We start from the raw sequence: 7,301 nt of genomic DNA, 5'->3' as shown, positions 1-7,301 counted from the left end.
CTATTTTTTCAACTAATCAGTTATTTTTATTTATATAGCATCAATTTTCACCAACTATCTCAACTCGCTTCTTAGACAGACAGGCTCAGTTTATATCAGAAAGAATACAAAAACATCAGTCTTAGACATGTCAAACATTATTCACAAATTTTTCTTAACTCACATCTATTCCAATCTAATCCAGATAATTTAACATGTTCTAGGTCAGGTTAAAAGTAATCCTCCACAGCATGTTTGCTCTAACTGGGGAAATAACTACCGTAACATAGGGTCGACCAGCATGAGTGCAGTCTTGAATGCAATAGAAAATCTATGGCTGGAGCTATAGATTAGGGTGATGGCAAAGAGGCCTTCCAACTCCAGAGACTTGTTATGGTTGAGGATTACCATGCAGCCACAGATTATTTGGATTGATAACTTTCAAAATATTATTTTTCTAAATATTAAAATAAATCACAGATTATATAATCCTTTTACATTGTTTTATTGTACTTTAGGAGTTGCCAGTCTCATCTGCTGCATGCCAGATACAAAGTATAAATCTAAATCTACCAGTGTGCATTACTTAATTGAGGCCTTAGTGTTTTAAATAAAGCCCAGCTAAATGCATGATTCATTGACTTTACAGCAAATCTGAGTAAGCATTTTCCCTTCGCTCAGTAATCAATAAACCGTACTTCCCTTAGAGAAATGCTCCAAGTTTGAAGTTAAAGTATTCTCTGAGTATGTTTTCTTTCATTCAACTCAGTTTTATAATTTAATTTCATTTAAGAGGAAAATATCAAAATCTTACTTGTATTTTTGAACAAAAATGATGCTTCTTCACATTTATTACCTAATTTTTCCTCAAATGTAAAAGCTTATATTGATGACTTATTACCATCAGAGTGCCTATATCTCAGCTCCCCCTTTAATCAAGGTTTTAACTGCATCATTAACACATGAATGAGATATTGAGATGTAATCAAAGCAACAAGTGATTGCTTTTCATCTTTTCAGTGCATTTACCTTTTAAACTTTTAAGCTACTTTTTATTTTACTATTTAATCTAAGTTATCTAAAAGCATTTTATTTCTCTTTTAAAGGGGTAAACATGTCCGAAATGTGTTTCCATCATAGACTCAGGCAGGATTCTGTGCTTGAAGAGTGCCTAGCTTATAAATAATTGATACTGCTGACAGTGGATATTGATGAAAAGGATCACAGCCATTATTCTTTAATGATATTTATACCTGCTACCTTGCCAACAACCGTTCGCCTGGTGTTTTAGCTGTTTACACCACATCATGCTCTCAGTTATCTTAGCAGAGGGAGAGGGCAGTCACACTGATCCCGTTCTACCTGTGAATGGCCTGCAGTCACTCCCTTTTCAATGAAAGAACACACAGAGCCGCTGAAGAATGGGGAAGGGTTTCAGAAGACTAGAGTTGTCCAACAAGAGCTTGTTTAGCTGCTTGTCAAAACTGACTGTCGGTACCGGAATACAGCATGTTATTACAAGCGAGTGAAAGGAAAATCTGTAGATTGTTAATCAGTAACCAGACATCAAACAAATGCTGTTTTTTTATTTTACAAATGGAACCAGTGAGCCGGTCACTGACCCAAACATAGGTCCAGCTTTAACATCATGCGGGCTTCTTCTCTCAAAAATCTGTCATTTTTCCCTTCTTGTCAATGTTTACACTCTCATTTTTCATGATGAGACAGCAACGCAGCATTGGTTTGAATCCAATGTGGTAGGATAGGAGTGTTTACACTGTTACACCCATAAAACTCAACTACAACACAAGTCATGCCAACAAGCGGAGATACGTGACCTTTTTCTGAAATGCTTTAAATAACCGTCTTCAACTGATACAGATGCATACTTTTATACAAGTCTGTTTAAAATTGAAATAAATCGTTTATTTCACAGTAGCATTTAGGAAGCTGTGGTTTCACAGTTACTTTTTAGAACATTTAATATTTTCAACTGTCAGACAAATTGCTGGAAACCAGTTATTGTTTACTTTTCTTTCCAGTTTACTGGTTGGTAAGGTAATAAAAAAGTAATGGCTTAAATACTTCAATCCTACTCACATATTAGAGGACCATTATGTGCAGCCTCTCAGTGTTTAATGTCTGAATAAAAGGAGTTAAAAAAAGAGCTGTCTGCTTTTTTAGAGCTTTTCTACCCCTTTAACATAATAATAATTGCAGGCCCACAAACCCAGGCTGCTAATGCAAAGTTAGGCAACCAGCAGAAGCCTTCTTGTAAGCATCGATGTTGTGGGATCTTAAAGTTTTTCTGATGCATTTATTGAGAAATTTTCTAAGTTCAAGCAAAGCCTTAACATTTACTGTGCGAAATGTAAGGATGTGTGGAGTTCACCCTGGCCTAAAAAAATAACAAATAATAATAAAAAAAGCCTCATTGTTGGTTGTTAAAGATGTCTTAATCCCAAAAGTGTGCAATTGAGTAGGGGAATTTTAAGAAATGTGCATGTATATCTGTGCATTAAAACACCCCAGGCTAATAATATAAATTAATGGGGAAAAGAGGAAGACACAGAATAGATTATGGTTATTAAGTTTTTTGGGAAAATTAATTAAAATTATGGATGCTTTGTTCATTTTAAACCAGATGTAACTTAAACCTGCCTTTAAATTTGGCTTTTGTATTATTTGCTCACAAAAGTAATCCAAATCTGACGCAGCCTCTTTGTCTTCTTTTTATTTTTGCTATATTTTATCAACCTTGAATTTTTTTCTAATGATATCATGAAATCGCAACTTAATAGCAGATTTGTTATTAAATCCAGTTATTTTATTGGAGGTTAAAATTAGATCTAATTGTCAAAAAGAAAAAAAATAATTGTAAAGTGTTTAATTTTGCTGGATTTTTAGGCATATAACCCATGCACAGCTATAGAACTATCTGAAAAAAATAAAGCCTGCATTATGGTGCAGTTTGTAGTAGTGTTGCCTTGCAGGAGAAATGTCCTGGGTTCAATACCTGGCCTGGAGTGTTTCTGCATGTTCTCTCTGGGTACTCTGGCTCCACCCTTCAGTCCAAAAACATAACTGCTGGAGAAAGATACCAGCCGTCTGTGAACCTCATAAGTATCAGAAAATGGGTGGGTCAAAACAATGATGTCATATCACTTCCTATAATATAAATATGTATGCTATATTCCAGCAAGTTCTGTACTGGCAGAAAACCAATGTCTTATGGGATAAATCCTCTAAACTTCTTTTATTCAGATCCTAGATGACTGTACAAATGTATGATTTGTCTAAAACATTTGCATTTATATACTTACACAAGAAGCATTTTGATGCAATAAGGAAATTCACTTCCTATCAGTGATAACTTAGCATTATAAACAAAGAAGGATATTCGGTATAGCTTCCTTTTCAATGCAGCCCTGCAGCTCTTAGCTCTTATTGAATTATGTCACTTTGAGACGTAAAGGTTTTTTATGATTTATTACTAAGCTTTTCACTAAATATAAGAAAATAATGATCATTTAAAAAAAATAAGAAAATATCATATGATGTAATTTTATTGCAGCATAGGTTTAATGTAAATTATTGCTATAAAAACTGATACAGTAAGTTGGTTGATAACATTTCGTTCAGTTAAAAAGCTATGTGCTTACATGCATACCTGCATGCACAAAGCTTTTCTCCAGAGGAAATATTTGCATTTGTTATCTTGTTAAATCAACCTCAACATTAAACATGATTTTAATAGTTTATAAGATAAAGTTCAAACATATTTTTTGTTGCAAATTTGTCTAGAATAAAGTCCAGTTGATACGTGCAGCTGAGGATCTCTCTGCCCCACTTGCGAGGTGAGTTTATTGTTCACCGCAGCCTGCAGGCCACAAAGCAGGTGTTTGATCTGTTCCCCTGCAAGGAGCTGTTTGTTTGGAGTACATTTAGTTACTGAAGCCCATGACAATAGCTTATTCTTGGACCTTTAAAGATTTCAGTTTTCAAAAACTGCCAGAAAAAAAAGCTTACACAGATATATGTGTTGAACATGCAAAGTACACAGTGTTGTTTTCCCTGGAAATTAAAATGCAAAACGAAGGCTAGTGTTTATTCATGTATCGCATCAAAGTTCAGTCAGTGCTGGGCGGTCCAGTGTATTACCTGGTTTCTATTTCCTCTTGCTCTATTCAGAAGCTGTGCCAATTCAGTCTAAGGTCAAATATACTATTAACTATATACTTATACAGTTTGTTTTCTATTTGCTTTGCAGCCCTACACTGGCCATACATTAAAGTTGCTGTATGCGTCTGTCTGTGTCGGAGAGGATAGGAGCAGCACACGAAAACCTGTTGAAATGGGTTAAAAGGGGCTGAGATAGGAAGCAAACTGGAAAAACAAAAATTCAAATTGATAGAACTTGTAGCAAAAACTGTTACATTCCTGCTTCACTGAAGCTTAATGAAGTTAATATAAAACCTTTATAAATATATATATATACTTGTTTAATGCATGTTGAAATAAAAAATAGTTTAAAAAAAAAAGTTAGCGAGGTGCCACATCTAATTATAAGCAGAAAGAAAAATATCCTTAAATATTTGCATTAATATAAGCTACCCATGTAAAAACATTTGTTCTTCTATTTCAATGGAAAAACTCAGTGCCAACACAAAGGTCAAGATAAGAACTCCATAAATCAATAACACACTGATTAAGCACTCAATCCATCATCTACCCTGACCTTTAAGATAAATACTCTTATTCTTTTATCTATTATCTCCAACAAGTCACCACAGCTAAACACTCACTGGATTAATTCAGAAAAATGTTTGTTTGCATAAACTTTAATTTATATGGCGTGTTCAGGGCTGAAAGTATTTCTTATTTTAAAACATAATAAACAAATGTAATAGCTTTTTCCTACTTCTCTGCAAGATGCCATGGGTTTTTACTGATCAGAGTAAGTTAACAGCTCCAAATGATTTATCCATTCATCCATTTTCTGTCACGCTTATCCCAAGCTGGTTAGCAAGGGGTGCCAGTACCTATCTCCAGCTGTCTACATATTTCATATGCTTATTTTAGAAGTAAGAGGACAAGCTAAAATGTGCAGGATCATTTGATTTTTGTACTAGAAATGTGTTTTATCTACATAATTAATGTGCAGGGACATGACTTTCTGTAAAAAGAAGGGCCACTCACAGGAATCAGAGAAAGAAAGGAAAGTTCTGGACAGACATTGTTTAAATAAAAGGAGAGCCTTTACAAACCCTCTTTGTCGGTGCAATAACAAATCATTACAGTTCCACGTTAGGTGATGGAGACTCCAAACATGCATCACAGAGCAGGTTCATCCAGTCAGGAACTGAGGCGTTCACCGGATGGTTGCTATAAGCTGTGATCTTGAGCAACAACATCAGGACTGCATCAGACATAAACACAAAACACTATGGGTGTTGTTTCAGAACAATGTCAGCAGACAGGTCAGACCGCCAAGCATGAAAGTAGCATTATCTGAAAGGAAATCTTATTTAACTGTGTTAATTGAGTTCATAAATGATGATCTCCCATGAAAACTTTAAAACAGAGTTATTAAGTTTAAAGAGTCAGGTAGGTGGGAGCCCTCCTCCTCTGTGCTATTTTAGGTCTGCAGGCCTGAAAGTTTCAATTACCCCGGTAATGAAAATAATACATTTTAAAACACAGCCAGCTCTCCCATGCTACAAGTCTGCATTACAATATTTAGAGTACATGGCTACAGTACAATAGAGGATGCAATCAGAAGTATATTAACAAAACAATTGTTTGAAAACGATTTTCAGAATTTTCTCCAAATCGTGTTCCAGTTTTGAAAACAGTATTTATTTATTTATTTATTTATGTATTTATTTATTTATGTATTTATTTATGTATTTATGTATTTATGTATTTATTTATTTATTTATTTATTTATCTTTCCAATTATTTTCCAAGTGATAACCAATGAAGATGTTTTTGCTGCGGACGTCGCTAGGGGGCAGTGTGGTACTGTGAATTGTCATTGATTTACACAAACAGCTGTGTCAAGAACTGTGTCAAACTCAGCAAAGTGGAATTCTAGAGCTGATTTATGGAAGAGTAACTCTCTATAAATCGACAGTTTCACACCATAAATTAACTACAGCTTCCCTCCCTGTGACATGTCTGTCCCACCCATTTTCTATGTGTCCCTCCAGAGTCACTTCAGCTGAAGTCACTCAGGCATATGAAGGAATCCCAAGAATGATCACCTTGTTAAGCTTACACAATTTTTGCCTCCTAATCCTGCAGCTTGGAGGCCTCATTCATTCACTGCTTGGCTTGATGTGGGGGAGGTCAGAGATAATGCTGCAGCACCGGAAAGGTCGAACTGTTTGTTCCCCACAGAAAGGCAACAAACGAAGGTCGTGCCCTAAGAAAAGCCAGCTATTCAGGGAAAGTAAGAGAGTTCAGCCAATTCACCTTCCTTCTCTGATACATTCTACCACAAGTGTGAAAAATAAGTCCAACCTTCATGTTTGTTACCCTTTAATAAAAATAAAAAAAAAACAGTTTAATGTATCTGTTTTGATAAATCTACCATTGCTAAGGGTTCTTCAGGATGAGGTCAGGGCCCAGTTTCAGAATGTGGGAAGAGTTAAATTTCAGAATAATTTCAGAACAAATTAATCATCAAATTACTTTAAGAAACAACTCTGGTCAATAGTAGGATAGCAGAAACAACAAAGGTGTCTTTTACTGCAGGGGCCTCATGTTAGGGAGCAAATGCTCATCACACTCCAAGGCAAAGAAAGGCAAGGCAAGTTTATTTGTATAGCACAACTCAGTACAATTCAAAGTGCTTTAATTAGATAATAAAATAGAAGAAAAATAAAAGCAGAACAAAAGCAAATAAAGATAAAACACCAGTAAAACAAATCAAACAGTTGGATCACAACCTTAGACTAGTTAGCAGTTTAACCTCAGCAGTTTAACTTCAACAGTAAGGGGCAGTTCTAAACAAATGGGTTTTTAACTTTAACTTTAAATAACTCAGGCTTTCAGCCCTTTTACAGTCTTCTTGACCTGAGTGGTCTGGGAGGTTGACACACTGACATTTAATCTCATGTATTTTGGTGCTGATCCATTCAGAGATTTTTGGACTAACAGAAGGATTTTAAAGTGTGTTCTCTGAGCTACAGGGAGCCAGTGTAAGGACTTTAGAACCGGGTCGTTGTGCTCTACTTTCTTAGTTCTAGTGAGAACACGTACAGCAGCTGTTTGGATCAGCTGCAGTTCTCTGATTGACTTTTTAGGCAAACCTATGA

This window comes from Cyprinodon variegatus, unplaced genomic scaffold, assembly GCF_000732505.1.
Source record: "Cyprinodon variegatus isolate N-32 unplaced genomic scaffold, C_variegatus-1.0 Scaffold561, whole genome shotgun sequence".
Classification (NCBI taxonomy): domain Eukaryota; kingdom Metazoa; phylum Chordata; class Actinopteri; order Cyprinodontiformes; family Cyprinodontidae; genus Cyprinodon; species Cyprinodon variegatus.
Note: the sequence above shows the minus strand (reverse complement) of the source record.